The sequence below is a fragment of the Neodiprion pinetum genome, chromosome 3 (assembly GCF_021155775.2).
Source record: "Neodiprion pinetum isolate iyNeoPine1 chromosome 3, iyNeoPine1.2, whole genome shotgun sequence".
Classification (NCBI taxonomy): Eukaryota; Metazoa; Arthropoda; class Insecta; order Hymenoptera; family Diprionidae; genus Neodiprion; species Neodiprion pinetum.
The window spans coordinates 20,577,815-20,587,996 of NC_060234.1; positions in this window are offsets into that span (position 1 = coordinate 20,577,815).

The window sequence follows — 10,182 nt, forward strand, 5'->3', positions numbered from 1 at the left end:
TTTCTTTACTCAAATAAAGGCATTTTGAGTGAATATTTTCATTTTAAAGTCAACGGGTTAATGTGATACCACATTTAATTTACTAGTACAACCGTGATCAATGTATGAAGTATACATCTGGCTACATCGAGCAATTCACGCCGTTTACTCCAACATATTGTCCTTAAATTTGGAAAGAAGTAGATAACCCTTAAATCTTCATATTCTTGAAGTGAACGAACGTTGGGTATTACGAATAATTTGGACAAAATCAATCACACAATTTTTGATATCTTTTTTCTAGAATATAGTGGGATCAGCCAGACATTATTTCTCCAATTGAACGTTCAATTAATACTCAATCTTATAACTTAAATTGTAAATAATGTCGAGTTGATTGACGTACTGATTTTTCACTTCAATTCTCTATTGGCGTCGTTTAGTTATTCAATTTGCGCAATATTTGTTTACCTGCTGAAGCAAACAGTCAGACTTGTCTGAAAAGTTGAAGATTGTTTTATTTCAACGACCTTTCTTTTTTACAGCCATAAAACGTCGTCCTATAAATCTCCGCGGTAATATGTAACTCTTGAAGACAAATTTGTCAACAATTAATTTATTTTTATACCGAATCGACTGCGTTAACCGTACAGAAACACAGGTAACTGACGTTGGACAGATTATTGCTCAGAACGAATAGCGTTACCAACATTTACAACCGTATAAAAATACTTACACGTTTCCATCAGTTTGCTAATTTTTACGCAAATGATCGCAGACACTTTTCGAATGCTCGCCGCGATGAAACGGTTTTTCCGTCTGTATTATAAACATGAAAAATATACGAGACCGAGAAAGCGAGAAAGGGAGGAGATAAGCTGGGATAGGGCCCATACATTATACATGCATACCTGTACATACAATTATAACGTCTTGCCCTTTCGAGGCAAGGTCGAACGCCTCTGGCTCCACATGCATCGGGGCACGAGTACGGCACAAACGCTTGTTTGGAAGCTTTGTCCTTCGACGGAGTCACCGAGAGGTCGCCAACGTGGGGAATTACGAATCGAGACGGCAGGTGGTCGAACGTGCCGAGTTCAGGGTATATCATAAGGATGGAACACAGTTCTGGTTATCACGAATAATGGTAATCGAGGTCATAATACGAATAATATTACTCGTGTATGTAATCGATTGTACAGGTCGTGAAGCTAGAGTAGAAGGAAGTGAGGAGGCTTCACTTTTTCTTAAGCTTATACATTTATGCACCGAGAGTATACGTATTATTTCTTCACATTTATGCGCCGTCATGTGTTATTAAACTAATTACCAGTTTAGAATACAACACCATTTTCATTTACTCTTGGAATTTTGTCAAGTGATTTGAGTGACAGTGAAGTTTAGTGGTCTCAAATTATATACTGTAATTCTAGCTAAGAACTCTAAATTACTGGAATTGCAACCATAAAAACGTTACTTGAAGCAGGCAACTGAAATACTATTTTTTTTTTTTCTGTCGGTTGATTTCAGATTAATATAGCTCGCACAAATAATCAGATTTTATTCATACCGTTTTCGTTACTCAAAGTGACATCTGTTAATGGCTCACGTACCCCGGAAATTTTACTAATTTTTATTCTCTATACTTTTATGAATTTTTCAAAAGAAAAATAAAAAAAAAAAAAATTACATCGAGTTAGTAAGGCTACCTGGCTAGTTAGCCGCGTCCCTCTCGAAAGCTGCGTTTCGTATTTTTTTTTTGCGAAAAAATTACGCGGACAATCGGTGGATATTTCGTGTGATGAAACTTTTTCTTATCGCTTTATTCAGTTTGCCGCAATTTTTTTGCGTATCGCTGAGTGTTTTGTGTGCCGAAAATGTGGTGGTGACGTAAAATTTGTTAAGAAAAGTAAACGTGGACTTGGGTTTGAACTTAATATGTTTTGCACGAAGTGTAATGAAGATATTAAAAAGCATAAATTCATCTCCACTGATCAACTCATCGGCGTACGAAATAAATTGTTGTTGCCAAAAACGAACTGTCAGAAGCTGCAAAACAAAATGTTTTAGAATTATCGCGTGATGGAATAATTGTGTCCAGCGATGGCTCATGAATGACAAGAAGATTTTCATCTCTTTTTGGTGTAGGCACACTCATTGGACATTTTACTGGAAAAGTGGTTGACTTTGTTACAAGAAGTGCTTACTGCGATGAACGTGTGATTCACGAAAAAGATAAGGGCACTGCAGAGTATGAATAACAGTTTGATGAATATCAAGCATCGTGTTTTGCAAATCGTAGCGGGAGCGTAGAAAAAATGGAGCCCCCTGCCGTAGTGAAAATGTTTCAAATGTCGGAAGAGTTATAGAATGGTGGAAAATATCAGTATTACATGGGAGATGGGAATTGAAAAATATTTTCTGCGATCTCGAAAGCTCAGCTCTACAGGGACGTAGGAGTAAAAAAGAAGGAATGTATTGGACTCGTTCAAAACCGTGTGGGTCCCGACACCGAAAATTAATTAGTGAAAGTAAAAAATTGAATTCACTAAAAAGTGAGTCTGCAACATCGGATCAACGTCGATGATCAATTCTCAGTGGCAAGGAAAATTAAAGGCAAAATTAACAGATGAACTAACTATTTACTATGGATTCGCAATAAGAAGAAATATAAATTCTTTGGAGGTTATGAAGAAAGCCATATGGGCGACCTTTCTCAATGCTGCTATTCTGGATTTTGCTCGTAAGTGTGCGAAAAAGAAGACGCTAACGGTTTCAAATACGCCAGGATATAATCAATTCAATCCACTGAAGAAGCTAGAATGGGCAAGAGATTGCAGAACACCATAAAAAATTGTACAGTACGAAGCTGTAATGGGAGACTAGCAGTAAGTTCACATTGTATCGACCAGAAACTTTAAACGCGTTTTTTTCGAATCTATGTTTTTAGACAAGTCAATTTTTAGTAGGTTTTAATTTTTTTTTTTTTAATCTTGAAAATAATTTTTTCTACAGTCTGACGAGAGGTTTTTTTAAAATTTTTAGCAGGGCAATCTTTTATAAATTATTAAACACACTACTATTTTTGTTTTAATCGAAAATGGTACATCTTGCCAAATTGAATAGCGTCATTCGAGTTCGATTAATTTGTTCACGCACTACAGACTGTATTTTTCTGAATCGCTCTTACGTCATTATAAAAATCCAGTTAATCATTGTTTTCCATAACGCGTTGTTAGGTTGATGTCACACTGTATGGGTGTTATAATTCAACATCATGTTCCAGGAACGGACCCAAATCATTTTCCATTGTCTTTCAGGAGATAAACAAATATAGCTACGGTGCTGTATTCACATTTTGTAGTAAATATAATGTTGCAAAACTACCCAATCACATTAAATACTCATTGTCAGCTTTAACATAAATAACGGGTATGTATAACTTATCAATTTATATACACATGTATATACCTTGATTGCAATATATTACTCATTTCGATCTAATATTGAGGCACGTATCGACTATACGCGTATGCTCAATATGTTAATCATATATTTACCATATATAGTCAATATTATTATGCGTAGTCGTCTACTGGTTGATATACGCTCATTAATTACGTTGACTATATTGCTAGTACATCAATACATGATGTATATATCGACAACATATTGACTATTTTTCATGGTGTATTGCAGAAAATTCATTCTATTGCGAAAATTTTGGAAACACTTGTCTCTAATAAAATAATATAAATATTGCAAGTATGATACCTTATAGATTTTGCACTTGTGAAGTCAGCTGAGCGGAGCAACTTGACTATAATCACTTTTTTCCAACACATGTTTGGAAAGGTCGATGTTCGATGCCTGTGGGGCGTGCGTCAAGTGCCCTATTTCTAAGCAGTGCGGTAAAATGATTGGTGCACGCACTTAGCTGAAACGCTCAATTTTACACACTAGGGCTTTTTCGGCGCACTTTCCGATAGCTCAATTATATGCATAAAAAAATTTATTTTGGAAACCTAATGTTTTTCAACAAAAGCATATAATTTGGCGCCGATCAGGCATTAGTTCATCGCTGAACAAGTTCAGTCGTGAATCGAGTTCTCGCCTGCATCCTTGTGCTTGGCTCGGATCAGAGGCGTTGTTAATTAAGTGCTTAGCAGTTGTTCGCTAGATTTAGTCTGCTACCACTTAATTGATATTAGAAGTAGACGCCGTCGGTGGCCTTAAATTTGTGAGAATCTATGGGTCCGTACGTAAGGTACAAGCTGTAAGATACCTGTTTGCAATTCAAACAGTGGAAACTTTGCTTATTTACGAATATGATACATCGAAAAATGCATGGCTTCACATGACTCATACGTTTAAGATCGGCCATCAGTGAGCAGAACTGCTGAAATATTTATTCGACTCCATTTCTGCATAAACAGACGTCCATAAGCATGGGTGAATGTAGGTGCGGCTGACAATGATGACGACGATGACGATGACGATGATGAGAATGGTCAAGAGAGATCGAGACCTGACCCAATTTTGAGACGGGCCCAACCCTGTTCAGCGACGGAAGTAGCCGCGCGCCAACGTCTGCAACAACCTCGCCTCTAAATAGGCGAGGACTAAATCCGGACTTGATAATTGCACGAAGATAGTACAACGATGCTGGTATATTACAATTGCCATGAGCGGCTGGGCGAAACCCAATTTTTCTAATTCTCATCAATTTCTTTTGACGCCGTTAGATCCAACATTAAGGAATACGTACTAAGGTACGATACGATAATAGTCCAATGACGACAGTGGTGTGCTTGAACAACTCGCGTCGTATCAGCGAGATGAATAAAACGAAGAGAACTGATTGAAATTTGGAAAAAACAAGAACAGATTCAGTTAGGAAGAATTCGTTAAGCCTACGCTAATGGCGAAGCGTATAAAATAGACGCAATCTCTTATCAGGCTCGTTATGTTGATTTTTCACACGAGACCAATCCGTCGCGGGACGTAGATTATAACTTGTGGTAAAAAAAAAAAAAAAAAAAAAAAAGAGAGAGAGAAGAGAAGAAAAGAAAAAGAAAAACGTATGGAGGAAATATAATGAAATGGAAAAAAACCAGGGGAAAAACAAAGAAACAAAAAACACCATACGTGAGTGCCTAGTTTATAAAGTGGCTTCTTGCCGCAGGCTCACCGCGACGCAGATTACAGGTATAACATGCACTCGTATCGGTAGCTGTTCGATGCCCTGCAGCGTTAGCGGAGCGGGTGGTGAACACAATTTGTGTTGGTGGTAATCACCGTGTAGATGTGTCCAAGACTCTAGCTGGCGGTGGCTTGTGTCTAGCTACCAAGTTTGCGCACGATCCGGTGATAGAAGTGGCAAGATTTCGCGGAGACATTACTGCAGTGCTGATACATGCTCCGCATGATATCGTCGCAAAACGACTTCGGTGTGTCCGCTGCACGCCCCCCTGGACTTGTGCTTTGAATGCTCGTACTTGTTGGTACCGGAGCTTTAGTGTCTTTGTTTCGATCTGGTTCGGGCACGGCAGGCCATTTTTGAACTCTAGGTCATCTTTAATGGCGGATAAGTCGTTTGAATTTGAATTTGATTATGAGGTAAGTCGAGTCGTGTTGCTACCATCTGGAACTGGCAAGAAATCAACGTTTCAGACGCGCTTCAGCTCGTTGGTTTGACGTACGCGACGTGGCTCGAGGTCATTCGATTGTTTAAACGGCGTGTATATTGTTCCGTAATTTATTCCAACGAGCTTGAAAGCTCGCTGGAAGCTTTTCCACTGATCCATAAAGGACGCAACCTGCTTTAAGTATTGTACATAGATGAGATGTAATTTTTGAAACGGATTCTTATAGTTTAACTGTAGTTTCGTGGCGTTGATCAAGTTTGACGATCGAAATCACTCTTTGCTCATGTCGTGCACAGTGGCCAAAAAGCATCATACTGTAATGATTTGCTCAAATATTAAGACGACTATAAGAGTATCGTGTATATTCTAAGTTTTTCTTTCGATACTCCGTAATTGCATCAGGAACGGGTCTTGGATGTTCTAATGAACATAATCTAAGTCACAGGTGCAAAAAGGGCGTATCTGGTGTACGGTGCACTTGTTTCTCCAAAAATCATGACCCGTGACGATAAGGCTTGTTATTGAACCTCTGGAACGTCAACTACTTCTGAGGAAGTGAACGCGGTGGCGGCTTAGCTCTGAACTTACCGACAATAACCATAGCCGGAAATAAACACGATGGTAATAGTTGATGTTTCAGTTCTCTCACTCTGGAGCCTCGAGGCGAATGCCGTGGCGTCGTGTATTATATATTAGCAAGATTATTCGAACGTCCTGCTCACTGCGCGTATCAACGGGTAAAATAATTTCCAGTAAAACGTTGAAGCCAAATTAAAGCCTGTAACATCTTTGGCACGATTTTGACTGTTGTAACTTCCTGCAAGACAATTGAGAATGGAGTTTTTATGCCATAAATAGTCGAAAATTGTTTATGTTATAGTTTTGGTTGGAAGATGTTAGCAGTCTGTTCAATTTTTCCCGATGGCGTGACGAAAGACTTCGCGTATCATCGGAGGCAAGAAAAGTGTTCTGATTATAGATACTAATCTTATTTCTTTTGTTGTTTATTTTCAGTCTTACCGTTTGCATTAACTTTTAAAGTCCGTAATAGAATTATGCACAAAGTTCTGGTTTACATATTTTAGTGAATATATTCCACAAGAAAAAGGACCGTCATATTTCTGCGCCCTGAGACTAACGGAGTTGATAAAACGGTACTGTGTAGACAATGCTAAGTTATCTAACGCGAACTACTCGAGAATCCACTTAGCATAATAAATTTGTAAAATATAGGTTTCACTTTGTTGCATACATAATTACACACCTAGATAGAGAAGATTCGCTGACGCAAGTGGTGATTATTTAACTATGTGCCAAATACGGCGATACGAATGTTATTTTAGTTGGAAAAAAATATCACTTGATTTTATAAAGAATAAATATTGTCCCGTGGGAAGATTCGGCGCACTATTTCATCAATTGAAAAACGCTTAAGGCTGTAGCAATGGTAGTTTCTGACTAAATCCACTTGGCAGATTAAACAAATTATTCCACGTGTGCCAATCTCATTTGTCTAGCAAGAATAGACGATTCAACAGAGAAGCTGAGAATAAATCGGGTAGTGATCGCACAGTAAAAAATTCACGTGTTCACTTACCTCACACCATTTCTCTGGTAGTGATTTAGGACTCGCTCATGCTTGGCACCTTCGTTTATCCATTTATTTATTGATTAATTCATTTAGCACAAGTTTTGCCTCGTCGCTTTTTTCTTCGTCCTTGTCATTTTTGTTTTTTTTTTTTTTTTTTCACCTAATCCTTTTTCTTTTGGCGCGGGAATCCAGGCGATCGGCGATGCGTGTAACTCGAGTCGGACGCTCCTCTCGTCCTCCTCGTCTTCTTCATCCACGGACCGATGAGATCGTTGATCGCCACTTTGTTTCTTTCTATTTCCTTTATACTCTTTATGGAATAGCAAAGTTTACGTTGCAGCCCGCCCGGTGTCCGGTAACGCCCGATTGGGTTTCAGGCTCTCGAATAGCCACGGGGTGGGACCTCATATATTAGGATTTTACTTCGCGTTCTAAATTCTGGTGAGAAAAAATTCCGAGGGTTAACAAGATAATCCCATTCATCCGATTCAAACACACAATTACCTAATCTGGATAAAGTGCTTCCTCAACTTGGGCGAATGAAATATTATGAAAACGTTAAGTTAGTCGAAAAATTATCGTTGACACATGCTTGTAAGCAGAGTTTAAAGCGATTTATTGATCACAATAATGCCGTAATAACTTATCGCGCATTTCGCTCGATTTGCTAAAAAATTTTTGCTCTCACCACCTTGTAATTGCTCCCAGTTTTTGGATTATTCCGAAATTACGATGAATTACGACCTCGCAGTAAAAAAACTGTTCTACAAATTGCTTGGATAAGGAAAGTTCGTGGCTTTAACTATTCACCAATCGAGGTGATTACAGTGTAATCGATATACTCGCAAACTGTACAACAAACTGCAAAAGACGACAATTTCTAATGGGTAGGTGCTGAAGCCAGTTGAGCGGTATATTATCTAGTTTGCATAGAAATTGTCGTCGCATCGATAACCAAAAGGCCGACTAGATACCCGTATACGCCGTACAACTACAGGTATATTCGCAAACACGGTGTATTATACTCGTACATTTACGCAATATCCGTAATTGCTGAGAAATCGTTTGTATAATGGCAAATTCCTCACTATATTCCACAACATTGGCGCAGGTAGCAAACTTCGCACGTCATGTTGCAGGATCATGACCATTCGCGACTCGAAAATCGATCAAATTATACAATAAAACTGAAAATCAAACCCATAGAACAGTGCTCTTTGAGTATGGATGATGGAAAAAATTTCCCAGTGACTTTATTTCAATTTCTTTCTCGACCCACACAGCCGTTTATTGCAATGTTAATATGATGAATTATGGCTGAAAGAAGTCTGAAATTGCTAGCATTTTGTTTGTCACGTTGTAAACTGCACAGGTAGTGGAATTTTATCACTGAGTATACAATTGTCCCAAATTGATTAATTCATTCAGTTAATCGTTAGTATCATTATCTAGACAGAGGTAAGATCGTGCGTCGAAAAATTCATTTAAATCGACTACAAGTTGATTTTTCATGCAAATATTTTTACAAAAGCTAAATTATCCTCGTATCGTCAAGATAATAAAAAGCATAACGATGAAAGTAAGTGATTCTTAATATGCAGAGAAAAATGAGTTATTGATTAACAAAAATGCCACTTGGTGTGTGTTGAAAAAAAATATATCGTTGCGGCAAATAATTATTATGTTGAGTCAATGAAATTTTTGGTGAGATTAACCAGAGAGTCTAGTTTTTTGAAGCAACGAAAGATTTTCTAAGGTTAAATAAAATTTAGGGAACGCGGGTTTATCTAGACGAATATGAAATATGAACTAGACTCACATTATCCGAATGAGTTAGAGGATGAAGTTATCTAAGATAATTGTCTTGGATAAAGTTGTCTAGATAACGTTTTTGCAATCCCGCTGCAAAGTTTAAAAAATAGACAGGAACGTGCCACGAACCGAAGCGCGCGCGGCGTTCGAGGCTTGTCGAAAATTCGCCACGGGTTTATAATACGGCGAATCTAATCGGGCAGCAAAAGCACCAAGTCTCTTTAGCTTATAGCCAGAGCCACGCACGTCGCGCATACTCCTCACAATGAATTTGCGGACAATGAAAGTCGGGTACATAGGCCAATAAAGCAGGTACCTACACGTCGATACATCGGAGCGCAGCCGATTCACAGACGCAAAAAGGGCGATAAAAGTGAAGGGAAAAAAAATTGTTTAACATCCTCGTAAAAATGAATCGTACTTGCGCAATGAATGCAACGTGTGCTTAATTGTGCGCTATGCAAAGTGCTGATGAGACTGATCGAAGCGAATTTGCCAGCCCAACCAGCGTCTTGGCTTTTTAAAGCTGTTTTGTTTTTTATTATTATTTGCAATTTGTACTCTTTTCTCGGGTCGTAAATCGCTCATTCTCCCGTTTGTTAATTACTCTTACGCAGAAACCTGAATCCCTCTCCCCTTACTCTTTCTCTCTTTCTAGCGAGAGGGGCGAGAGCGGCAGGTTTATGACCGTAAACTTTCAATTTTTACATTTTTTTTTTTATAATGCTCCTTTTTTACTTGAACTCAATGGAAATTGAGAATATTAACCGTATGGGTGGTTCTGCAGCTAAAATCCGAAACGAATATTACCGCGTAGGCATCGATTTATTGCTAATTTGAGAATATAATGTTTGTATATTAAAATCAATATTCTCTTTGCATTCGTTAACGTTTTTTACGCGAAACATAAGATTTTGAGACTGAATGCAAAATCAGTTCAGTCAAAATAAAAAGCAACAAGTAATTATCCCAAGGAATATCTTCATAACTTTAAATCAATCGTGTTCAATTCTAAAATGATATTTTATTGGGAATTTTCGTTATTGTCATTTTCAAATTTTTCGAATATATTATACGTCGAGACGAGTTGTATAGAGTTAAAAGAATTTTAATTAACCGATTTTCCGGTTGATCAATTAATTGGCCATTTAA